This window comes from Budorcas taxicolor, chromosome 14, assembly GCF_023091745.1.
Source record: "Budorcas taxicolor isolate Tak-1 chromosome 14, Takin1.1, whole genome shotgun sequence".
NCBI lineage: Eukaryota > Metazoa > Chordata > Mammalia > Artiodactyla > Bovidae > Budorcas > Budorcas taxicolor.
The window spans coordinates 30,580,315-30,607,991 of NC_068923.1; positions in this window are offsets into that span (position 1 = coordinate 30,580,315).

Genomic DNA, 27,677 nt, shown 5'->3' on the forward strand with positions numbered 1-27,677 from the left:
GGTGATGAACATCTGACTTTTTCTAAGTTATGCTCACCTCTTGAATCTTAGTTATATCCAGAAGTGGAGAATATGAGCCTACCCTTGAATTGGCTCTGATAAAGTTAAAGATGATCCAGAGAGGTGTTTATTGTCTCCAGAAATGAAGAGAAGCCTCAGCTCTGAAGATTTTAAGTTTGCACATCCTTTCATAAGGCAAGTGTCTGAGGAAGGTGTCTGCCTTGTGGGTTGGATTATCATGAAATGCACAGTTATCTGAGTGGCTAAGATGTGGGCATTCAGCTTAAGGTCATTTCAAGGTTGAGATAGGATGTCATCATAGGATGTTATGAAATAGGATGTCATGTGAGTAGAAATTGGTACCCTCATACACCCTCATTGGCTGGTGGAAATTGGTACAGTTCTTGTGGAGAGCAATCTGGTTTCACATCTAGAGGTCATCAAAGTGCTCATAGCCACTGACTCACACTCACTTCTGGGAGTTTATCTCAAGATAATAATCAAAAAAGAAAAATTATTCATGAAGGTATCATGAGAGGATTGTTTTCAAATGGTGAAAAATTAGAACTGTATAAACCAGAAGTTGGTGAACTTAAAGGGTTGGATGGTAATTTTTTTTATTTTTATGAGCCATGTAGTATTTGCCTCTCATGCTCAACTTTTCCTTGAACAAAGTTATGAATATATGGGTGTGACTGGGTTCCAGTAAATATTTGTGGAAACTTGAATTCAAATTTCATGTAATTTCTGCAAGTCATGAAATATTGTTCTTTTGATTCCCTTTTCAACATTTAAATACATTAAAAACATTTTAGCTTGCTGCTATTGTTCAGTCACTAAGCTGTATCTGACTCTTTGCGACCCCAGGGACTGCAGCATGCCAGGCTCCTCTGTCCTCCACTATCTCCTGAACTTTACTCAGATTCATGTCCACGGAGTCAGTGATGCTATCTAACCATCTCATCCTTTGCCACGTCCATCTCGTTTTGCCTTCAATGTTTCCCAGCGTCTGGGTCTTTTCCAATGAGTTGGCTCTTCGTATCAGGTGGCCGAAGTATTGGGCCTTCAGCTTCAGCAACATTCCTTCCAATGAATATTGAGGGTTGACTTCCTTTAAGATTGACTGGTTTGATCTCCTTGCAGTCCAAGGGACTCTCAAGAGTCTTTTCCAGCACCACATTCGAAAGCATCAATTCTTCAGTGCTCAGCCTTCTTTGTGATCCAGCTCTCACATCCGTACATAACTACTGGAAAAACCATAGCTTTGACTGTACGAACATTTGTGGGCAAAGTGATTTCTCTGCTTTTTAATACACTGTCTAAGTTTGTCACAGCTTTCCTTCTAAGGAGCAAGTGTCTTTTAATTTCATGGCTGCAGTCACCATCTGCAGTGATTTTGGAGCCCCCCAAAATAAAATCTGTCACTGCTTCTACTTTTTCCTTTTCTGTTTGCCATGAAATGATGGGACTGGATGCCATGAGCTTAGTTTTTTTAACGTTGAGTTTCAAGCCAATTTTTTCACTTTCCTCTTTCACCCCCATCAAGAGGCTCTCTAGTTCCTCTTCACTTTCTGCCATTAGAATGGTATCATCTGCATATCTGAAGTTATTGGTATTTCTCCTGGAAATCTTGATTCTTGCCTGTGGTTAACCCAGCTCCCATTTTGCATGATGTACTCTGCATAGAAGTTACATAAGCAAGGTGACAATATTCAGCCTCGTTGTACTCCTTTTTCAATTTTGAACCAGTCAGTTGTTCCATGTCTAGTTCTAACTTTTGCTTCTTGACCTGCATACAGGTTTCTCAGGAGACAGGTAAGGTGGTCCGGTATTCTTGTCTCTTTAATAATTTTCCACAGTTTGTTGTGATCCACAGTCAAAGGCTCTAGCATAGTCACTGAAACAGAAGTAGATGTTTTTCAGGAATTCCCTTGCTTTCTCCATGATCCAATGAATGTTGGCAGTTTGATCTCCTAGCTGGTGGGCCTTATAAAAAGAGAGATGGTTGAAATTTGACTCATGTGTTGCAGTTTACTGAGCTTTGGACTAGACAAGAGGAGACTAGTTTACTAAACTGCTGTATAGCCAAATAGCCGATAAAATGACAATTGAGGGAACCATACAATTATGTTATATTTATAATATGTAAAAAATGCAGGGTGTGAAATGATAAATACACCCTAGACTAGAAGAAATGAAAGCAGTGATAGTTAGGAAGAAAAGAACCTAAATCCATTTTTCTCTCTATCAAATTTTCTTTAAGATTTTTGTGTTGTCTTTATTTTCTACTTTAGGAATTCTGATTAGGTATTGGATGTTGTTCTTCTGTTCTCCATGTACACCTTTCCCAATTCTGTAGTTCATCTTCCCCAGTTCTGCTTCTTCTTGTTTTGCATTCTAAGTAATTTCCTTATGTATGTATTTTCACTTTATTCACCTTTCATTGCAATTTTTTAAATTGAGTGGCAATTCACATAGCATAAACATAATCATTTTAACATGAAAAATTCAGTGGTATTTAATACATTCTTAACACTGTGCATCCATCACCTCGGTCTAGTTCCACAATATTTTCACCTCCCAAGAAAAACCCTGTAACTGTTAAGCAATTATTCCCCATTTCCTGCCTCCTCTGGTCCCCAGCAACCACCACTTTGCAGTTTGCCTCTGAAGTGTTAATCTTATGGATTTATCTATTCTGCATATTTCATATAAATGAAACATAGAACATAAGACCTTTTGTGTCTGACTTCTTTTAACATAATGTTTTCAGTCTTCATCTATGTTGTAGCATGTATCAGTACTTCCTTCCTTTTTTATGGCCAATTAATATTCCAGCATGTGCATATATACCACATTTTGCTTGTCGTTCATCCACTACTGGCCTATCCATTGAATTCTTTAATTTCTGGAATTTTTATTTGTAACTTATAAACCTGCCTGTTAATTTTGATATTTTCTTTTTCCTTTACCATTCATATATTAAGTATATAAGAACCAAGGGCTCATTATGGGCCAGTAATCCTCCAGTCACTAAAAGATTACAATATCTAAAGTATATACAACAATATAGAAAAACATACAAAATTTTTTGACCTCAAGGAGTCCAACTTTTGTTTGCATACAGAATTGAGACGTATTTATTTTATATTCTGTGAATAGTAATTCTATTTTCTGCAGCCTTTGAGGGTTCAGCTCAGTTCAGTCGCTCAGTTGTGTCCGACTCTTTGCGACCCCATGAATCACAGCATGCCAGGCCTCCCTGTCCATCACCAACTCCCGGAGTTCACTCATGTGGGTAGGTCTAATTCTGGAGCTTCCCAGGTGGCACTAGTGGTAAAGAACATACCTGCCAGTGCAGGAGACATAAGAGAGCTGGGTTTGATTGTTCAGTCCCTGGGTTGGGAAGATCCCCTGGAGGAGGGCATGACAACCCACTCCAGTGTTCTTGCCTGGAGAATCCCATGGACAGAGGAGCCTGGTGGGCTGCAGTCCACAGGGTCACAAAGAGTTGGACACGACTGAAGCGACTCAGCACACATGCACGCAGATCTAATTTTGCAGGTGATTAATACTGTTGATTCTGTCACGTGACTTTTACTCTCATGGTTTTATTTTTATTTCTATCTTTGACTGTAAGCTCATATATCTTAGGGCTTGTTCTGTAGGAATTCTCTGAGAACTATGCTTATAGTGAATCTATCTTAAGCTATTGTAGGCAGCAAGGGATGGGGAGGTGCCCTCAGAAGAAATCCAAAATTTGGTGTTTGTTTATCTCTTTAAACAATTTTAAATTTTATATTGTAGTATAGTTGATTAACACTATTGTGATGTAACACAATTACAAAGTGTAACAAAATTATAAAACCACCCTTTTAAGAAAGGATGCTTTCAAATATTTTTCTAGGACTTTAAGATGTTTCATTTTGAGAGGAATATTTCTATATGTTTAGTCTATAATATCTCTGAAAACCAGAAGTTCCATTGTATTTATATTTTAAAATAAAGTTCATGGGGGGCATATTCCTTAACCTCAAGCATAGGAGAAAAAATACTTTGATTTAATGAGTTGGCTTTCCACGCTGGACTCAGCTCTTGGAGCCCCACAGAGGCCAAGATAAGTTTTTCTGGGCAGAGTCTGTCCTGGCTCCATCCAGTGTTGATGAATGGAAAGGTGCGGACGTTCTCTGTCCTGGCTTCATCCAGGGCTGTTGACCAAATGCGAAGGAGTAGACATTCATGGGTTTCCCAGGTAAAGCTAGTGGTAAAGAACCCACTTGTCAATGCAGGAGAGGTAAGAGACGTGAGTTCGATCCCTGGGGCAGGAAGATCCCCCGGAGAAGGAAATGGCAATCCACTACAGTACTCTTGCCTGGAGAATCCCATGGTGAGAGGAGCCTGGTGGGCTACAGTCCATGGGGTCACAAAGAATCGGACATGACTGAGTAATTGAGCACACACAGTCTTAGGCAGTTAACGAGCTCGGTTGACATTGAAGAAGAAAATGGGTTTTGGCTTTCATTTTCTTTTTCAGTTCAAAATCCAGGGGCTTTTCATAGAATAGATTTATTCTGAAAATGGCTGCTTGATATTATAATAATAAAGACATCACCATCAAGGTTTAACATGATTGCAAGGCTTATGCTGTGAAAAGGGCTTTATATTCATGATCTCACTTAATTCTTGCAACATTTTAATACATAAAATTCAGAGAGATTGAATTCTTTTCACAAGATCCATAACTTATAAGTAGTAGCTTATGGATTCACTGCTTGGGGATCAAGCTACTATACTGATCTCTCTTCATGAGTTGACATCATTGACAGATAAAGGAGGTTCTGAGTAAATGCAGCTCCAGCTCAAAGTCATGGGCCAACATAGTTCTTGGTGGCTCTTTCCAGTTCTCTAGTAATTTCATGCATTTAACATTCATCAATCATTTATTAAGTACCAGTGACACAACAAGACTTATGACCTAGTTTTTGCTTTACATGTAAAGTTACATAAGTTTTTGTTTATATAAAAATGCCACACTAAGAGTTAAATTTAATAATAGAGTTAGGCATTAATCATGCAGTGGCCACAAGTTGAGTGTTCAACCCACAAAGATGAAGAGACTCATGAGCTGGAAGGGCATGTGCAAAGGCATGGAGATGCCCAACAGCCCTGCCCATTTGTTGAGCTGAAAGTATTTGGGCATAGCTGGAGCACAGGTACATGTAAATAGTGTTGGGTAAGGAAGATGGACAGCCATGTAGACTTAGAATATGCAGATCTTGCATGCTTGGCTAAGGTGATGGCTATTGTAAGGTCAGTTACTGTTGCCACTTATCAGTTGCATGACAACCACCACCCAACCTCAGCAGCATACAACATGAACTGCTTACATGTTTGGGGTTTTTGGCTAAGTGGCTCCTGTTGATACTGACTGGGTTCATTCTCATGTCTCAGGATTGGCTGGGTGTCAGCCTATCCAGGAGTCCTCCACTGGGATGACTGAAGGGACTCAATACTGTTCTGTGTCTTCCATCCCCTAGTGGGCTGGTCCAAGCGTGATCTCATGGGAATCCCGGGGCCCAGCAGGGAGAGAGCCCAATCACTCATGTACTTATTCAGCCTCTGTCTGTGCCACGTTTGTTAGTATACTATTGGCCAAAGTTAGTTACAAGGCTCACTGGGCTTCATGGAGTGGGAAAGTAAACTGTACCTCTTTGGTGGGAAAATATCACCAAGTGATATGGCGAAGGATGTGACTGTAGGGAGGGGCAAAGAATTGGGGTCTTGGATACAATCAGTTTATTGCAGAGCACTTGCCTTAGAGCTGTCAGGGGGTGATTGTCGTAATACTGGTGCCTGAGTCCTATAATGTCTGAGCCCAAGTAAAAAAAAATGCAGATGCTGAATCATAATGAGAAGGGTCTTGCTTGCACCCAAGGAGGGGGAAAAATATATATATATATATATATATATATATTTTTTTTTTTTACAAGCTTGCTGATCTACTGAGAAGCATGAGGACTGCTGCTGTACACTTTTAAATGAAGGAGAGACATAACTGAATTTGCTTTTAGAACAGTCTCTGTAGCTCCACTGTGAATAATACATTGAGTAGAGTTGTGGGGGCGGGATGGAAGGCAAGAAGGCCAGTTACAAGCCGTTACCATAGGTTAGTGGGCTTTCCAGGTGGTGCAGTTGGTAAAGAATCCGCCTGCCCATACAGAAGATGCAAGAGATGTGGATTCATTCCGTGGATCAGGAAGATCCCCTGGAGGAGGAGATGGCAACCCACTCCAGTATTCTTGCCTGGAAAATTTCATGGACAGAGGAGCCTGGTGGGCTACAATCCATGGGGTTGCCCAGAGTCAGACATGACTGTGCAACTAAGTGTACAGGGTTTCCTCCATCAGCAGCAGTGGGTCAGGGGATAAATGGTAACCCTGCCTGCAAAGCAGCCCCCCAGGCTCTTGACCTGCCCATAGGATGCAAGACACAAGAGAGGCCTAACACAGGCCTCTTTACAATAGTTTATAATTAAAAATATATCTTAGATCTTCTTTTTAAAAAAATCTAAGAGAGTGGGAGGCAGCAGGGTAGCCTTTGAGTCTCTAGTCAAACACCTAATCACATCCAGGTCTTCTATTGAAATGTTCTCTGTTCTTCCTGTACCACTGATTTCCCGGTTACTAGGTTTTCTTAGAGGTTCTAGGCAGAGTCTAGTTTGGTGGAGGATGGGAGAGGGTGCTGGATAGAAAAACAAACTACTTGACCCAGCCCTCACATTATGTGACAAAGAGCCTTAGTTTAGACTTTTGATAGCCTTTCCATATGAGCTCATGCAGGCAGTCATATTGACAGGCATGAAAGAAGAAGCATCCTTCTGTAACTTTAAATCCACCACCTCTCCAGCAATTCTTCATTTTTTAATATCCTGGGATCTTATAAATATGGCAATATCTGGGGACTGCTTTGATTTCCAGTAGGGCCTGGCTTTGGATGGTTATGCTTTGGCACCTTCTAGGTCCCATTCATCTAACTCGGATCTACATGGTTAATGGGGCCTGGCCACTCTGGGCAGGCGGGGGAGGCAAATCTGTGCCTAATCCCAGGCCATAGATCTTTAAGTGAAATTTCTCATCATCCTTGCTTGGCTAGGTCTTGAACCGAAACATTCATTATGCAGCAGAACAAAGAAAAGCCCTGGGGAAGTGTGGGGGAGGGGTTCTCCCCTAGAGCCACAGAGCTGTGTTGGGAGGAGGCTTCTGGAAGTAACCGGCTGGCACTGCTGACAGGAGAGGCGGTGGCTGCTGGAGGAGGGGAGGCACCCCAGGCGGTCGCTGTGCCATCTGTTGGGAACAGTGCACTTCTTATGACCCAAGTCCTGGAAGTGTTGCAAGCAGGCAGGCTGATTAATTATTTCCCTAAGGTCTCCCTAAAACAGGGGAGAGAAACTGATGCTTGGTGGGCGTGAAAGAAAGGCCCAAACTTTCAACTAGTAGGGAATTTGTTTCCTGGCCTAACTGCAGCCACATGTGAAGGTATAGAAAACATATGTGCCTCTGATAAAAGATCACATTTAAAAGGGAAGACTAGAATGAAACCAGCGCAACAGCGTCCTGTTTCTCATCAAACACCAAGCTCCACGTTTGCAGGCTCTCTGTGTTCCTAGTTTAGAAGCGTTTCCAACAGGGCTGGGCTTGATTTTCACTTGTGACTTTGGTGTGTTTCTATTACCTACTGTCTCTTTCTCATGAAAGCGGTCATTTATCATAGTGGTTCCCAAGCCTGCTACCCTCTTTGGTCCACTGAGTCAGAATCCATGGAAGTAACCACCAGACGCTGGACTTTTTAATAAGCTCCTCTGGCTGATACCCATGCAGTGGGCCTTGAACTTCTTTGTGAACTGAGACAAGGACAACTACAGGTTTAGAGTGAAGATGCATTAAAAAAAGGACTGTGTTATGTTGCTGGTAACAGAGAATGTCTCATGGAATTTTGTTTTTCTGACATATAAGCAAAGAATAGGATAGGGAAGAGAACAGGTGATGGTGGGCAGGGATAGAAGATAGGCATTCATAAGTGCTGAGGGTTGTCATAGGAGCAATAAACGCACCAAGAGCAGTAAGTCTTTGAAACAATAAACTAACAGTAGATGCCCATCTCTTTGAATGGAATTATTGTCTATTTAGTCTCTTAAGCTAGAAACGTTGGAGATATTGCAACTCCTCCTTTGATCCTCTTTTCTCCTTCCATTTCAAGTGATCACCAACTCTTGTTCATGGATTGTATTAGTCACAACTGGTTCTTCCTCCTCCCTTGTTAATACCAGCAGTTTGCTTGGGAATAAAAAAGCAATGTGCTCTGCTGGACTATTGCAATAGATTCTTTGCTGGTCTTTGGCCAACACACTCTCTCCTTTCATTCATCTTCTACTATACCTTGGGAATGATTGTCCTCAAGAAAATTCTAATAAAATTATTTTTCTGCCTAGGAAAAAAATTACTTTTCTTCCCCTTTTGCAAACAGGATAAAATGCAAACTCCTTAGAATGGTTCTCAGTTTGGCCCTGAATTTCTTCTCCAAAATCATCTCTGTGTTGAAATTTAAGATGGTGGCAAATTCTTCGAAATTTCTCCTACAGACAGGCGGGATCAGTGTGCCTTGCCCTTGTGTGTGGGTGGGCTTTGTGACAGTTTTTACTGGTATAATATGGTGGAGGTGATGCTTTGCCTATTTTTTGGCCCAGGCCTTAAGAAAACATCCGTTTCCATTTCCTGTCTCTTAGAATCTCTCCCCCGTACCTCCACCTCTGTACCAGGGAGCTCGGAGACACTATGTGAGAAGTCCAACTACCCTGGGAGGCTAGGTGTAGATGCTTGTTGATAGTCTCAGTTACACCCAGCTTTTTAATCCACTCTTGCCAAAGTGCCAGACATATGAGTGAAACCATTTTGACTCTACAGACCAGACCATCCACCAGCTGTGTATCGGTAAGTGACCACAATTGATGGCATTTGAAGCATAGGCATTCCCCAGCTGAGCCCCTTTTCCCTGCCTGAAACACATTTTCCTATCAGACTCCTCTGTCCATGGGATATCCCAGGCAAGAACACTGGAGTGGTTTGCCATTTCCTTCTCCAGGGGATCTTTCTGACTCAGGGATTGAACCCATGTCTCCTGCACTGGCAGGCAGATTCTTTACTAATGAGGCATTGGGGAAGCCTGGGTGAGTACACAGTAAATGTTTGTTGAATAAAAGGGCGACTCAATAAACAAAGACATGACAAGCATTTTTGTCTCTATATTTTTGAAGGTTCAGTCATGCCTTATTGGCTTTATCCAGTGAGAACCAAGCATGAAATAGATCCATAAATGATTGGCTCTTCTTGTCTTTTTAAAAATATTTATTTATTTGGCTGTGTCGGGTCTTAGTTGTGGCGTGTGGGATTCAGTCCCCTGACCAGGGATTGAACATAGGCCTTTTGCGTTGGGAGCCACTGGACCACAGGGAAGTCTGCCTCTCATCTGTTGTGAAACCTTGAGGCTTTGACAGCATGGAGTAGACTGGCCTGACAGTATGTTGGAAAATGACAGCCCAGTGCTCCTGGTACAGGAGACTGGTGCATAGAAGCCGGTGTACTGACTTTCTCTGAGATTTAAAGAAGCCACAGTATATAATGGAAAGAGCTTTGGCTTGGGAGAAGGGATCGTTGCCAGGCACAGCCTCAGTTCTGTCACTGAGGGATTTGGCCAAGTTCCTTTATCTCCGTGGGCCCTCATTTTCTCTTGTGAAATGGAGCCTTGGGCCAGATCATGTGTCACTTATCTCCCAGTCCTGACATTCTGTAAATCAGGCACGAACCTGGACTGTTCCCCTGGTGTTGTGTAGGCGGGATGGCTGAATCCCTCATCTCTGCCTCTTCATCCCTAGCTTCTGCTGACTCCCTATCCCTTTGTGCTTTGGTGGCAGTCAGGGATCATCTGCTTTAGAGGATCTTTCCAGGGTAGATGCTTCTGTGTGGATGCAGGTCACCTCTGTAGACCAGGGCTGCCCCTATTCATGGACAGATTTCCTTGAGAGTTGATTTGAGGAGCTCTAGAAAGATCTTTCCTTGATTCCTCAGCCTCTTCCGAGAAGTACCTCCACATTGGCTTGCCAAGGGTCTCAAATGCTGGTTTGAATTTTCCCTTTAAGGCCCCAAAGGCCCTCAGTTCAAGTGCAAACATAATTAAACCATGAGGTAGCTATTACAACCTTATTTGAATGAGCTTATCACATCAAGTCCCTAAATCTGATTTCTCTAGAGCTTTTATATCTGTTATCCCAGCTAAATCTGCACAATAATTCCCTCTAAAGATGTGTAAATTTAATGTGTGGGGTGGGGATGGGGTGGGAAATCGAGTTTTCTGATCCCTAATCCTATCATGTGTGTGTTAGTTTCCCAGTCCTGTCCGACTCTTTGTGACCCCATGGACTGTAGCCCACCAGGCTCCTCTGTCCATGGGATTCTCCAGGCAAGAGTACTAGAGTGGGTTGCCATTCTCTTTACCAGGGGATCTTCCCAATGCAGGGATCGAACTTGGATCTCCTGCATTGCAGGCAGATTCTTTACCATCTGAGTCACCAGGGCCCTCAATCCTATTATATTCTTTCTAAAATATCACTGCTTTTAGAAGCAGAGTCTTAAGGAAATGATAGTAAGGAAAGGTACATTTTGAGGGAAAGAAAAAAAAAAAGAAAGAGGAAGAATTATTCCCTCCTCAAATCAGCAGACTCCAAAGCTTGGGGAATTGCTCAGAATAACAGCAAGCAGAACTAGCACGAAGGCACTGTCTGCTGACCAGGGAGTCATAAAGAGACTTTCAGTTCAGTTCAGTTCAGTTGCTCAGTTGTGTTCGAATCTTTGCGACCCCGAGGACTGCAGCACGCCAGGCTTCCCTGTCCATCAACTCCAACTCCCGGAGCTTGCTCGAACTCATATCTGTTGAGTCAGTGTTGCCATCCAGCCGTCTCATCCTCTGTCGCCCCCTTCTCCTCCTGCCTTCAGTCTTTCCCAGCATCAGGTCTTTTCCAATGAGTCAGTTCTTCATATCAGGCGGCCAGAGTATTGGAGCTTCAGCTTAGCAATAGTCCTTCCAATGAATATTCAGGGTTAACTTCCTTTAAGATTGACTGGTTGGATCTCCTTGCAGTTTGGGAACTCGTAAGACTCTTCTCCAACACAGTTCAAAAGCATCAATTCTTTGGTGCTCAACATTTTTTATGGTCCACCTCTCACATCCATACATGACTACTGGAAGAACCATAGCTTTGACTAGATGAACTTTTGTTGGCAAAGTAATGTCTCTGCTTTTTAATATGCTGTCTAGGTTGGTCATAGCTCTTCTTCCAAGGAGCAAGCGTCTTTTAATTTCAAGGCTGCAGTCACCATCTGAAGTGATTTTGGAGCCCAAGAAGTAAATCTCTCACTGTTTCCATTGTTTCCCCATCTATTTGCCATGAAGCGATTAGACTGGATGCCGTGATCTTTATTTTTTGAATGTTGACTTTTAAATAGGCTTTTTCACTCTCCTCTTTTACTTTCATCAAGAGGCTGTTTAGTTCCTCTTTGCTTTCTGCCATAAGGGTGGTGTCATCTGCATATCTGAAGTTATTGATATTTCTCCTGGAAATCTTGATTCCAGCTTGTGCTTCATCCAGCCTGGTATTTCGCTTGATATACTCTGCATATAAGTTAAATAAGCAGGGTGAAAATATATAGCCTTGACATACTCCTTTCCCGATTTGGAACCAGTCTGTCGTTCCAATGTCCAGTTCTAACTGTTGCTTCTTGACCTGCATTCAGATTTCTCAGGAGGCAAGTCAGGTGGTCTGTATTCCCATCTCTTGAAGAATTTAAGAAAAATTAATGGGGGAATCTAGAAGTCCTGCTTTACCAACTGGTATCATGGACTGGACATTAAATAAGACTATTTGGACTTGATCCCTCCTGGCAGGGTGACCTTAAGGAGATCATTTAGCTTCTCAGAGCCAAGTTTCCCCAAGTGGAAAAGAAGGATCATAACACTCACCTTGTAGAATTTTTTTAAAAATTTATTTTATCAATATATTGGAAGTATAGTTGATTAACAATGTTGTGTTAGTTTTAAGTATGCAACAAAGTGATTCAGTGATATGTATACATGTACCTATTCTTTTAAAAATTCTCTTCCCATTTAGGTTGTTACAGAATATTGAGCAGAGTTCCCTGTGCTCTACAGTAGGTCCTTGTTGGTTGTGTGTGTGCTCATCATGTTTGACTCTTTGCAACCTCATGGGCTATAGCCCACCAGGATCCTCTGTCCATGGGATTTTCCTGGCAAGAATGCTGGAGTGGGTTTCCATTTCCTTCTCCAGGAAATCTTCCCAACCCAGGGATCAAACCCACTTCTCTGGCATCTCCTGCATTGCCAGGAGGGTTCTTTACCATTGAACCAGTGGGGAACCCCTCTTTATTGGTTATCCACTTTAAATTTAGCAGTATGTACATGGTGATCCCAAACTCCCAATCTATCCCTCCCCCAACCTCTGAGAGTTATTGTAAAAATAGAGAAAGTGGTATGCAAGTACTTGGAAATCAGTGCCTTCTACTACTAATAGTGTCAGTATTATTGCATCACAGGTAAAATTCCTGATAGACAAGAACTGCTAGGCTGAATCACAGTCAGTGAGATGGTTTATTTCCTAAAGACAAGCTGCTTAATTTGTGGGATCATCTAATTTGTAGGGCTACCTTATTTGACTAAAATTTGGGTCTCATCCTTGCAATGGTACATTCTTGGTATCCAGTAATGTCATCTACTTCATTTCATAGTGTATTGATAATGAGAGCTGTTATTCATTGAAGGCTCATATATTAATAAGTGATCACTGCCAACAACATGCTGGGAAATGCATGTGTCTCATTTCTCCAGGGAGGAATTAAGACTGAAGATTTATCTGGCCTATGTCAACACCTCAACTGTATGACTCTATATCTCTTTCCTCTCTGTCTTTGAACTTGCTTTTCCCTGGCCTGGAACACTCCTTCCCCTGTCCCTTTCCACTTTGCTGGGCTGTCTCTGTTCATCCTTCAAGTTTCAGGGGAAGAGGCACTTTTTCTGGGATGTGGTCCTGGAGTATGACTTTCTCAACTCTTCCCATGAACTGCTCTCATCTGGATGCTCATCATATCACATGCTCATTACCCTTTCCTTGTTTTCTCCACGAGACCGTAGGGCTTCCCATGTTCAGTAAACTATATTCCTCGCACTTGAATCTATTGTTGTCATTGTTCAGTGATTCAGTCGTGTCTGACACTTTGCGACCCCATGGACTTCAGCACTCCAGGCTTCCCTGTCCTTCACTGTCTTCCTGGGGTTTGCTCAAGTTTATGTCCACTGAGTCAGTGATGCTTAAGGCCTGGAAACATTTGTTGAATGAATGAGGATGTCAACTTGTCCCAAGAAAAATTAGAGTCAACGTATAAGAAATATGGGCTTCCCTGATGGCTCTGCGGGTAAATCTGTCTGCAAAGAAGGAGACACAGGAGATGTGAGTTTGATCTCTGGGTTGGGAAGATCCCCTGGAGAAGGAAATGGCAACCCACTCCAGTATTCTTGCCTGGAGAATCCTATGGACAGAGGAGCCTAGTGGGCTACAGTCCACAGAGTCACAAAGGGTCGGACAGGACTGAATGACTAGGCATGCATGCCCGCATAATAAACACAGTAGAGTGACAGGGAAGAATACATATTCAAATACAGCCAAGCTGGGAAGTTCCAAAGAATAGCAAGAAGAGATAAGAAAGCCTTCTTCAGCGATCAATGCAAAGAAATAGAGGAAAACAACAGAATGGGAAAGACTAGAGATCTCTTCAAGAAAATTAGAGACACCAAGGGAACATTTCATGCAAAGATGGGCTCGATAAAGGACAGAAATGGTATAGGCCTAACAGAAGCAGAAGATATTAAGAAGAGGTGGCAAGAATACACGGAAGAACTGTACAAAAAAGATCACAATGACCCAGATAATCATGATGATGTGATCACTAATCTAGAGCCAGACATCTTGGAATGTGATGTCAAGTGGGCCTTAGAAAGCATCACTACGAACAACGCTAGTGGAGGTGATGGAATTCCAGTTGAGCTGTTTCAAATCCTGAAAGATGATGCTGTGAAAGTGCTGCACTCACTATGCCAGCAAATTTGGGAAACTCAGCAGTGGCCACAGGACTGGAAAAGGTCAGTTTTCATTCCAATCCCAAAGAAAGGCAATGCAAAAGAATGCTCAAGCTACCGCACAATTGCACTCATCTCACATGCTAGTAAAGTAATGCTCAAAATTCTCCAAGCCAGACTTCAGCAATATGTGAACCATGAACTTCCTGATGTTCAAGCTGGTTTTAGACAAGGCAGAGGAACCAGAGATCAAATTGCCAACATCCGCTGGATCATGGAAAAAGCAAGAGAGTTCCAGAAAAACATCTATTTCTGCTTGATTGACTATGCCAAAGCCTTTGACTGTGTGGATCACAATAAACTGTGGAAAATTCTGAAAGAGATGGGAATACCAGACCACCTAACCTGCCTCTTGAGAAATCTGTATGCAGGTCAGGAAGCAACAGTTAGAACTGGACATGGAACAACAGACTGGTTCCAAATAGGAAAAGGAGTACATCAAGGCTGTATATTGTCACCCTGCTTATTTAACTGCTATGCAGAGTACATCATGAGAAATGCTGGACTGGAAGAAACACAAGCTGGAATCAAGATTGCTGGGAGAAATATCAATAACCTCAGATATGCAGATGACACCACCCTTATGGCAGAAAGTGAAGAGGAACTAAAAAGCCTCTTGATGAAAGTGAAAGAGGAGAGTGAAAAAGTTGGCTTAAAGCTCAACATTCAGAAAACGAAGATCATGGCATCTGGTCCAATCACCTCATGGGAAATAGATGGGGAAGCAGTAGAAACAGTGTCAGACTTTATTTTTTTGGGCTCCAATATCACTGCAGGTGGTGACTGCAGCCATGAAATTAAAAGATGCTTACTCCTTTGAAGAAAAGTTATGACCAACCTAGATAGTATATTCAAAAGCAGAGACATTACTTTGCCGACTAAGGTCCGTCTAGTCAAGGCTATGGTTTTTCCAGTGGTCATGTATGGATGTGGTAATTGGACTGTGAAGAAGTCTGAGCGCCGAAGAATTGATGCTTCTGAACTGTGGTGTTGGAGAAGACTCTTGAGAGTCCCTTGGACTGCAAGGAGATCCAACCAGTCCATTCTGAAGGAGATCAACCCTGGGATTTCTTTGGAGGGAATGATGCTGAAGCTGAAACTCCAGTACTTTGGCCACGTCATGCGAAGAGTTGACTCATTGGAAAAGACTTTGATGCTGGGAGGGATTGGGGGCAGGAGGAGAAGGGGACGACAGAGGATGAGATGGCTGGATGGCATCACGGACTCGATGGATGTGAGTCTGAGTGAACTCTGGGAGATGGTGATGGACAGGGAGGCCTGGCGTGCTGTGACTCATGGGGTCGCAAAGAGTCGGACACGACTGAGCGACTGAACTGAACTGAGGAAAGCAAATGTTTAGGATTGAGCATGGTAGGATAGTCTCCGGGAGGAAGTTCCCAGGCAGGTGCCTCAAGACAGAAACTAGTTTAGCCTTTCTAAGAAACAAGAAGGCTGGCAAAGGTGGCTGGGTGGTGGTGGGCAAGTGGGAGAGACGGGGACCTGAGACCAGGGAGGGCCACTGGGGTTAGATCAAGAAGGGCCTTGTAAGTAAGGAAGAGTAGATTGTCTTCTAGGTCTGATGAGGATCTCTTTGGTGTGGAGGGGACGGAGGGAGCAGGAAGGAACAGGATGAGTTAGTGGTGGAAAAATATGAGATTTTTATTTCCAGCAACACAAATAAAATAGATAATGTCTAAAGTGGATAATTCCAGAAATAGCAGTGTGTTCGATCCCTGGGTTAGGAAGACCCCCTGGAGAAGGGAATGGCAGCTCACTCCAGTCTTGGGATATACCTGGGGGAAAATAACTTGGCATTGCGTCTGGCCCTGCTTCATGTGGTGTATTTATGTAGCTTGAAGTCACTTCAGTGCATGGTTTTGTTTTCACTGGCTCTCCTGTAGCTGAGGAGGTTTCCAGGAATATTCCTACCCAACTGGATTGACTGACTTGCCAGGTGTCCTGACACAAAAGTCAGGGACCGAGGTAGTCTCATAATTAAACTTGTCCTAGGGATCTGGCACGGAAAGTGTGTAAGCAAACTTAAAAGCTTGAAATCTTATATCTCATACATAAAACACACTTCAGAGAGGTGTGCTCAGACTTCACCACAATACTAAAATTGACACAATATTACCAATATTGAATTGCAAGACTGAAAGGAGCTTTTTGAATCTATCAACTGAAATGTAATTTTCAATCAGCATGCTCAGTTCAGTTCAGTTCAGTCGCTCAGTCATGTCTGACTCTTTGTGACCCCATGAATCACAGCACGCCAGGCCTCCCTGTCCATCACCAACTCCCGGAGTTCACTCAAACTCACATCCATCGAGTCGGTGATGCCATCCAGCCATCTCATCCTCGGTCGTCCCCTTCTCCTCCTGCCCCCAATCCCTCCCAGCATCAGAGTCTTTTCCAATGAGTCAACTGTTCGCATGAGGTGGCCAAAGTACTGGAGTTTCAGCTTTGGCATCATTCCTTCCAAAGAAACCGCAGGGCTGATCTCCTTCAGAATGGACTGGTTGGATCAGCATGCTAGAGGAATACTGAATCGTCTTTGTTTTCACTGTATGCATGCATGCCTGCTCAGTCGCTTCAGTCTTGTCCTTCTCTTTGTGATCCCATGGACTTGTAGCCTGCAGTCTCCTCTGTCCATGGGATTTCCCAGGCAAGAATATTGGAGTGAGCTGCCTTGCCCTCATCTAGGGAATCTTCCCAACTCAGGGATTGAAACTGCATCTCCTGTGTCTCCTTCATGAGCAGGCGGATTCTTTACCCACAGAGCCACAGGGAAAACCCAAGTATCCCCTGTATAGGTTGTATAAAATAGAAGTGATCAAAACTAAGAAAACTAGGAAAAAACTATTACAGTTGCATGCCAGGCAATTAATTGAGGACAGCATACTTTCTTTTTGATGGGTTTTGTGAAGTTTGTAGTATTAGTTTTTTTAAAAAACTTGCTCTTTATTGTAATTTCATTTCTCACACAAATTAAAGTTTTACTTTCCTGCCTGATTTTGTATAATGAATTTGCATTCTCTTTCTTAAACAGGCTCCCTAACTTCCATAAGCTTCAGGTCTGAAAGCTTATGGAAGCTGATCTGCCCCTAATTGAGAACAACCGTTCATTTTTCCTGTGTAGGGATTAGACAGATGCGTAGCTGCTGTGTAAGGAGCTGACTGTTGAATGTTGAGAAGGAAGCAGGGTGTGTGTGGGGGGAACCTAGGAATACCTATTCTAGATCTTAAAAGCATAGGCTGGAGACGTTCGGTTTTCAGTTGAGGTGAAACTCACATAATAGAAAATCAGTGATTTTCAAGTACAGCGTAGTGGCATTTAGTATACATTTACAATATTATGCAGCTACCACCATCACTATCTATTTCCAAAACATTGTCATCACTCCAAAGGAGACCCATATCCATTAAGCAGGCACTCCTCATTCCCAAGCCCCTTCCCAGTCCCTGGCAACCTCCAATCTGCATTTTATTTCTATGGATTTACATATTCTGGGTATTTCATTAAATGTAATCATTCAATACGCGACCTTTTGTGTGTGGGTTCTTTCACTTAGCATAATGTTTTCAAGCTTTTATCCACACTGTAACATTATCAGTATCAAATTCCTTTTAAATGACATACATATTGGAGCATGCATACATGTTTATATGTGTGTGTGTGTGCGCACGCATGCCCATGTATGTATATTTCAGTAGATCTCATTTGGAAACCATTGTCCAATTCAGTTTAGTTTAAAACTTGTATTGAGTTCCTATCATGTGAGCTAGGCTCTGGTCTATTTTCTTTATAACCAAGGTTTTTGGATGGGCAAGAATGAACCCAAGGGCTCTTGCTTACTCTGCCAAACCCTGTGAACCCTAACACCATGAGCTCAACTCACTCTAGCCCTCCATATGATTTTATCCCAGGGACTTCTGTCATTCTTTTCATCAGTATTTAAGGGGAGTGCAGGGGAAGGTGTAGGCTAGGAGAGGATGTAAAATGTACATCGCAATAACTACCCAGGGTTGAGCTGACATATGAAAAGAAACATGAATTTCATGAATGCATCTGGAATTCCCTCTGACTGTCTGCTAGGATATCTCTGTGGGAGGGATGGAGGAGGGGTTCAGGTGGGCAGTCACACAGCAGGGCTCTTCTTGTGTTAACCTTTAAGACCTTTGCATATGAGCTTGGGATTTAAGACAGTGAATGATACGTGAATGTGTAGTACTCTGGACTGAATGTTTGTGTTCCCCTCAAATTCATATGTTGAAGTCCTAATCCCCAGTGTGATGGTATCAGGAGGTGGGGCCTTTGGGAATTGATGAGAGTTAGATGCGTTCATAAGGATGGTGCCCTCATGATGTGATTAATGTTCTTATTAAAAGAGAAAGAGACACCAGAGTTTCCTTTCTGCCACATGAGCATACAGCAAGAAGATGGCCATCTGTAAGCCAGGAAGAGGGTTTTTACCAAGGATTATTGGCTTGGCCTAAATATTTGTTTAGGTTTTTCTGTACCTGAATGTCATGGAAAAACCCAGACGAAATTTTTGGCCAGCCCAATACGTGTGTGGCGCCTTGATTGTGAACTTCCTGGCCTCCAGAATTGGGAGAAATAAATGTCTGTTGTTTAAGCCACCCGGACTAAGGTATTTTGTTGTAGCAACTTGAGCTAGGACATATAGTGAGCAAGGAATTGTATCTATTGATTGGTAGCATTCTCATTTATTCTTGAACTTTCTGTCCATTTGCTTTTTCCTCGAGTGCCAGTGGGGTGGGAGACACCTCTGAAGATGGGTGAGCCCATGGGAATCAGAACCCAGTGTGAACTATGACCTTCCAGGGTCTTCTCGCCTCTGCCTTTGCCAGTTGGTTTTTCATGGCAGAGAAATGGCTAATCTGCTGACTGGCAAGGCCCTGTGTGTTGAGCTGTCTTGGTGAGCTGAGTCCTCTGTTTGGCACCAACACTGCTTTGTTTGTTTAAGCCTCACAATTACTCCAAGATCATTATCACTTCTGTCAACCACAAATTGGCACTTGCCACGGGTGCTTGCGGTCTACCCCTACAAGGACTAAATCATGCGCTGCTGCAGTGGCGGACCTTCAACACCCCCTGAAGGAGTTCAGGGTGGAGAGGAGAAATGAAGCGCTCTGTGCTCTGGGAAAACTGACAGGACAAGTCCTCAGATAGCTAGAAATTTTCAGGAGTTGATTTTATGAGCCCAATTCTTATATCTCCTCCTATCTAGAAAGGCACTAAAATCCTTCATGGTGATGATTATTTCTTGTGACTACCAGAAGCTTCACGAGACTAGCAGACTTTCTACAAAATATGCGCTTGCTTGCACGTACTCCCCCTTTACCAAAATCACATATATACTGCCCGTCCCCTCTGCCTCTTTGGAACAGTTTCTCAGAGCTATCTGAGGTACTGTCTCCCTGGCTGCAGTCTTCATATTGCTGCAAATAAAACTTAACCTACAATTCTTACATCGTGCATTTTTTAAAAGTCGACACCTCAATTAAAGACAAGGAAATCAAGACTCGGGAAAGTAAATGAGTTTCTAAGAGCACACAATTAGTAAGCAACAGAGCTGGATTTCAGGCCCAAAGGCAGCCTTCCTGCATGTGTGGTGTTCTGGTGTTCTTGATTTATACCCTATCTGGGGAATACAGCCTACCCCTAGAACTGCCAGAGGTTAAACGAAAATATTCTTTTGACTTTGAAACTTCTCAGACCCCAAGCTGTCACTGAGTTCCGTATGCGAAGGAATACGGAATACACATTGCTTTTATATGTGGTGGTGGTGGGGGGGCATTTCTCTGTACTAGAAACAATAAAGTTTGGGTTTAAAAGTCAATTAATGCACCAAGACAAGAGACCCCAATGTACAGCTGGAGAGTGGGAACGCTTGCCAGGCCAGGCATTCATCTTGGAAGTAAACGCGTATTTTACTTGGCTTTGGCTTTCTGGAATGAGATCTTTGGAAAAGAGCTTTTTAATTTTACATCACTTTCAATCCGGTGGTGTGGACCAGGCCTTTGTGTGAGCCGTGCTGGGGACATTTATCTCAATAGAGGATGGAGAGTTGATGAGCCATAAATTCTTCCACTCAGCACCCTGCGTTGGGTTTTCCTTCCTCGTAGTTCTTGTGGGAACTTCCTCTTGCTTAACAAGTCCCTCAGACAGGCTGTGCCAGCAGGGTCCTGGAGAGAGTCTGGGAGAGCTGGGAGCCAGCCCCCAGAGGCAGCATGAGCTCGTCCTCCTGGGAAAATGTTGCATTCTTCCTGCTGTCTTAGATTTTGCCCTTCTGCCCTGCAGTGGGCAAGTGATACAAAGGGAACACTTACTGGGTTCCCCACTCTCCTCGGTGGCCTTAGTGGTAAAGTACCCACCTGCCAGTGTAGGGGACATAAGAGACATGGGTTCTATCCCTGGGTTGGGAAGATCCCCTGGAGGAGGGCATGGCAACCCAGTCTAGTATTCTTGCCTGGAGAATCCCATGGACAGAGGAGCCTGGCGAGAACCACTCCGCTAGGGCAACATTATCAGCAGATCTCTGAAGCCATGAAGGGCATTCTGGCTCCTTTTAAATTTTACACACAATCTGCTTTTAAACAATATTTATTTATTTATTTACTTTTGGGTGCGTTGGGTCTTATTGTGGCACGTGGGCTCTTCATTGTGTTGCTTGGGTTCAGTAGTTGCCGTGTGAGGGCTTAGTTGCTCCTTGACATGTGGGATCTTAGTTTCCCCACCAGGGATTGAACCTACATCCCCTGCGTTGCAAAGCAGATTCTTAGCCACTGAACCATGAGGGAAGTTCCTACACACAGTCTGGATCCCATGTCTTCCCGCTAGACTTTGGGACCAGCCCTGTGTTAACTCATAAGGTCATCAAAACTGGCTCCTGGCAGATGCTTCTCAGAGTTTTCAAATTCTCTCCAGGAATATTTTCTTCTTTCTCTGCCTTCAAGTGTCCGGCATCCTTTTTTGTTCTCCTATTCACTCTTACACTTCTACTTGCTCTCCCTGTACCAAGTGATTCTCTGCCAGAAAATTCTTCATGCAAATTGAAATGGATGAAGTTCAAACCAAGTACGCCAAAAATTCTGTAATCTGGAACCTGCTTAACCCTTCAGTCTTGGCCTTGATATAACACCTGTGTCATACTCTGGACGGCTTGAATTGAACACTGAGTGACTCATTCTCTTGGCCCTGTCACTGCAGGGCCTTTGCACATGTTGTTCCCTCTGCATAAAATGATTTTTCACTTTTGCCTGGCTGCCAATACTTAGTTACCAGTGTCAGCATGGATGTTCCTTAGGGAAAACTTATTCTGACATCTCTGCCCTCTGCTCCTTCTAGTTAACATTTCCTTTGTTCTTGAAGGTCTCTCTCACTAAACATGAACTCCTCAGGAAGAGGAATTGTATCCCCTGACCTAGTGTAGTCACCCATAGAGTGATTTTGAATAAGTGAATAAAGAATGATGTGCAGATGGCCACTGTTTTGTTTCTTTCACAACTCTGCACTTCAATATGCTTAGCTCTTAGGTGACTTTGAGTTAAAATAAAAGAAGTCCAATCTTCAGTTGTTCTCTAGGTGTCTTATTTCTTTGGAGAGTTGGTGGCTTCAGATATGATTTTCTAGTGAAGGACCACTTTAGCATCTATAGGTTCCAGAATGCGTTTTTCTTTTTTTCCTCAAAAAGGTCAAGTTTGATATGATTGACCAAACCAAGAAAGTTAATGTGGACCTTTGTCTTGGAGAGTGGTGGACAGTAAAGAAGATTTGAAAGGTGTACAGACTACCAATAAAACCCTCTCTGCACATGGATGAATAGAGGATGTTTGTACTGTGATGGTGGTTAAAACTGAGCTCTGACATTAAGACAAAAGAAAAGAAGAAGGGTGTAAGTTACAAATAGAAATAGCAATGATTGAATATCAATGTTATACCAGACCATGTCTAAATCTAAAGGCAAATGGGAAGCCTCACTTATTTCAGTTGAGGTTTATGAACTGAGGGTGTGGAGGACAGGGCTGAAGAAGATGGCAGGACAGAGGACTGTTCTACCATGGCCAAAGGGAGCAGGAAAGCTTGTAAGGCAGAGAGTAGGAGAAGATAGGCTGTAAATTGGGTGATGCTAAATAGTAATTGGGCGACGTGAAAGTGACTGTCAATCTAGTGATTGTAGTGAAATGCTTTGTGAGACTGCTTGACAACAGTGATGTCATCCTGTCCTCTTGCCCTCACTGCAGACTCTTCCCCACGGATGTCCATCTTCCTTATCATGGGCTGGTCACTCTGTCTCTGTACCTGTCTTTCTATCTTGGTCTCTCTCTTTCTCGCTCTCATCTTCATCTCTCTCTCATCTCTATCTCTATTTTTAGTCTCTGGGTAAAATGCACAGAAAGATTAGATGGCATACATGCCAAAATCAGCATATGGGTCCTTGCTAGGCTGTTGGGAGCCACCCCTTCTGAAGTAAGGGGATGAGCTCTGCTTTGCATCTGTTATTTTCCACTCAAGTAAGCAACCCTTCCTGCCTTTCATCAACTCCTTCCTATAATAGGTGTGACTGACAAATCTGATGACTGATGGAATAAATCCATTTGATAGAACAATGGACACTTACATGATTAATCTCCTTCCAAGGCCTTTCCTTCAGACTCTGCACAACCTTCCCACCTTGACACTGCTTGCTGAAACATATCTGAAAGCCATCTTCCAAAGTCATCTCAAACGCTCTGTTGGTTGGATTTGATGGTTTCTGGGGTGTTAGACGTCTTCCTTTCATGGTCTGTTACAACTTGAGGAGTAGCCAGAAGTCATGAGGTGACGATTTAGGTGAATTGTTGCAATTGATCAAGAGTTGCAATATGCTGTGAACGTTTTCATTTGCTAGAAATTGTAAGATGGTATGTTGACATAATCAAATTTTAATGCTGCTCAAAATTATTGCTAACATGAATAAAGCTACTGATGGACTGTGAAGAAAGCTGAGCACCAAAGAATTGATGCTTTTGAACTGTAGTGTTGGAGAAGACTCTTGAGAGTCCCTTGGACTGCAAGGAGATCCAACCAGTCCATTCTAAGGGAGATCAGCCCTGGGTGTTCTTTGGAAGGAATGATGCTAAAGCCGAAACTCCAGTACTTTGGCCACCTCATGTGAAGAGTTGACTCATTGGCAAAGACTCTGATGCTGGGAGGGATTAGGGGCAGGAAGAGAAGGGGACAACAGAGGATGAGATGGCTGGATGGCATCACGGACTCGATGGATGTGAGTTTGAGTGAACTCTGGGAGATGGCAATGGACAAGGAGGCCTGGCATGCTGCGATTCATGGGGTCGCAGAGAGTCGGACATGACTGAGCGACTGAACTGAACTGAACTGAACTAGACTGAAGTCAGTTAGTCTAGAGGTGACATATTCTTGAGGGCATTTTCCTGGAATAAAACCCTTTCACTGAGGTCCTCACTTCACCCTGTGATCATTAATCACAGGCCCATTCACTGAAATTTTCAGTAGCAACAATTGAAAAGTCATTAACCTAGGTCAACCTGGGCCAAGCTCTGCTACTTCTTTCTTAAGATTGTTTTTTTTTTTTTTAATGTGGACCACTTTTTTTTTAAAGTCTTTATTAAATTTGTTACTGTATTGCTTTTGTTTTGTTTTTGGCCAAAGGCATATGGGATCTTAACTCCCCAACCAAGGTTTGAACCCACAAATCCTGGCTTAGAAGGTGGAGTCTTAAGCACTGGGCCACCAGGAAGGTTGCTATTTCTTATTTCTTAAGCACAGACTGCTGCGTATCTACATGTTTCTAGAATTAACCTGGTTCTTGATCTTTATTCTCTTTCCTCTATTGAAGTTTTGCCACATCAATTCCAGCTGTCATTTCGGACTGTGTTGCCTCTCTTTGAGATTTAGTTGAAATAGATCCAAACCCTATGGTCAGTGGCCATCTGGAATTTTCATTATGTGTGACTTCCTTACTTCTCTTGTCTTCAATGTCCTGCTTTTTTTTCTGCACTGTTTTTTTTTTCCCCTCTGTCTTGCACTATAGTGGGGTGTGTGTGTGTGTGTGTGTGTGTGCGTGCGCACGCTTAGGCAGTCGCTCAGTTATGTCCGACTCTTTGCGACTTCATGGACTGTAGCCCACCAAGCGCCTCTGTCCGTGGGATTCTCCAGGCAAGAATATTAGAGTGGGTAGTCATTCCTTTCTTTAGGGGATCTTTCTGACCCAGGGATCGAATCTGAATCTCCTGCTTTGCAGGCAAATTCTTTGCCGTCTGTGCCACCAGCCCCAACACTCCCTATCAACATTTTTCACAATAAATACACAAACATCAAGCATTTTATGTTTTTTTTAAAGGGTGGGGGAGAGTAGATAGATTTTATATTAAATATTTGGAAAAGGGATGTATGTGGATTGTATGTGTTTATCATGGAGGGAAGTTCACTGCCCTCAGTTATGTGAATCTCCCTCTCTTAGTCTCTCCCAGTCTCTCTGTTTCTCTCTTTCACAAACTGCTGGTCCTTCATCCTTATGACACTTTCTACCCATAACCTTCCAAGATATTAGAGAAGATTAAACTAGCAGCAATAATCCCCAAGCTTATAATGGTTCAAAGATGATACAAGGTGACTTTCTGCTGATTTCAGGTCCAGTAGGGTGTTCCTGATCAATAAGTGCCTTCTTCTCTTGTTCAGCTTCTGATTCAGCAGCTTATACTTCCATCTCTTGGTTCATCAATTTTCCACATGCTATTTCCAAGGTCACGCTGCCTGTAGGCATCCTGCTGGTTGAAGGAGAAAGGCCTCTGGAAATGGTAAATTTCATTCTGTTCATGTTCTGTTGCTAGAACTCAGTCAGATGGGCACCCCTGGGGGACTGGGAAGTGCTGTCTGGCTGGCTTCCCTGGAAATAGAGTGTGGTAGGCAGGCTCTGAGATGGTGCCAAGTGACCCTTGTCTTTGAGTATCCATGCCCTTGTGTAATCCCCTCCCTCAAGTCCCTCAAGTGCTGGTGGGACCTGGTGATTCATTTATAATGAATAAAATACAGTTAAGGTGATGGAATGTTACCTCCATGATTGGGTTACAAAAGACGATGACTTTCATTTTGCCAGCAGCTGGCTCTTGCTGGTTTTAATGAAGCCAGCTGCCTGCCATGCTGGGGAGGTCCCCTCCCCACCCCTGTAATAAGAGACCGAGGGCTGCCACTGGCCCACAGCCAGCAAGGAGCTGAGACCCTCAATCGAACAGTCTTTGAGGAGCTGAGTTCTGCCAGCAAAAACTGAAATGGGCTTGGAGACCAACCCTTCCCCGTTGAACCCTGAGATCCTTGAGGTGCCTGTACCGGGTGACACCTTCTGTGCAGCCTCGTGAGAGACCTTGAAGCAGATGGCCCAGCTAAGCTGTGCCCGGACACCTGACCCACAGAAACTGTCATAGTAAATGTGCATTGTTTTAAGCGGCTGTGTTTTGGGGCTATCTGTTATGCAGCAATAGATAACTAATACAGAGAGGAATCTGGATTATGAAGAGCTTGTCAGGCCCTCTCTAAAGGCTTTCTCATAAGGATAGACACCCACGCCCCCCGACTGTCCTGCTCCCTCAGTACCCCTGGAATGATGGTGAATGAAGACATGACATGGCCTGTCCTGTAGCACAGAGCTCTCATATACCAACTATATTAGCTTCCTATTGTCGCTGTAACACATTACCACCCACTCAGTGCCTTAAAACAACACATATGTATTCTCTTACAGTCCTGGAGGTTGTGTGTGCTAAATTGCTTCAGTTGTGTCTGACTGTTTCCCAGCCCAGGGATTGAATCTGAGTCTCCTGCCTTGGATGGTGGATTCTTTACCACTATGCTACTTGGGAAGCCCTCTAGAGGTCAGAAGTCCAAAGTGAGTCGTATGGGGCTAAAGTCCAGATGCTGGCAAGGCTGGGCGCCTTCTAGAGGCCCTAAGGCAAAATCTATTTTCTTGCCTTTCGTAAATTCTAGAGGCCACCTGTATGTACTCCTTGGCTTGTTGGCTCTTCCTCCATCTCCAAAAGCAGCATCAGCGTGTCTTCAAACCTTTCTCTGGCTCTCCTGACTCCTTCAATCTCTTGTCGGGACCCTGGTGAGTCTTGTATCCACCAGCTAATCGGAGATAATCACCCTCTCTCAAGGTCTTTAATTTAATCACATCTGCAAATCGCCTTTGTCACATGAGGTAACAGGTTCACAGGTTCCAGGGATTAGGGTGTAGACATCTTTGGGGGGAAGGGGAATTATTGTGCCCACCACCCCAATCTATCTGTCCCTTCCTGGTTTCCTATTATTTAATAAACCACAGCTCAGCAGCTGAAGAAACTGCCTACAATGCAGGAAACACAGGAGACTCAGGTTCAATCTGTGGGTTGGGAAGATCCCCTGGAGAAGGAAATGGCAACTCACTCCAGTATTCTTGCTGAGAAAATCCCGTGAACAGAGGACAATCCCATGAACCGCCCTGGCAGGCTGCAGTCCATAGAGTTGAAAAGAGTCAGATATGCCAAGGCAACTAAACAACAACAACAGTAAACCAAGGCAGTGGTACCTGTGTATGCGTGCTCAGTTGTGTCCAGCTGTTTGCAGTTCTACAGACTGTAGCCTACCAGACTCCTCTGTCCATGGGATTTTCTCAGCAAGAATACTGGACTAGGTTGCCATTTCCTTCTCCAGGGGATCTTCCTGGCTCAGGGATCAGATCCACATCTCCTGCGTTGTAAGCAGATTCCTTACTGAGCCACTGGGGAGTCCTGCGGTGGTATCTAAGTGCCATCAGCTCCAGGAGAGACCATGTAAAGATGGGCAAATGTGACTTTTGTCTGCTGAGTCTGTTGAGTCTGGGCTCTTTGCTTTTGCTTCAAACCTTTGATTTAATCTATTTTAAGATTAAACTCCATCTCCTTTTGGGGAGCTCCATTTTTAAAGGTGTTAAGAAGATGAATAAATTCTCTGGCACTGGAAGCAAGGTAGAGGGTGGTGAGGATTCGACATGTATAGCGACTGAGGTTTCCCAAGATTGAACAACTTGTCCAAACGAGGGAGTGGCTGAACTGAGCCTGAATCTTCATTGGCTCTAAAAACTCCTGTTTTTTCCCTCCTACTAAGTTTACTTTTAAGGAAGACAATAAGACTTTATATTTGAGCAGAGACTAAAGATCCAATCTGATATCAGGCTATTAAAAGTGAAGATAGAAATCAGAAGACCTTTTTTAAAAAAATTGCTTTTTATTGGAGTATAGTTGCTATACAATGTTGTGTTAGTTTCTGCTGTACAGCAAAATGAATAAGCTATATATGTACGTCTATCTCCTCTTTTTGGATTTTCTCCCCATTCTGGCAGCATGGAGCACTGAATAGAGCTCCC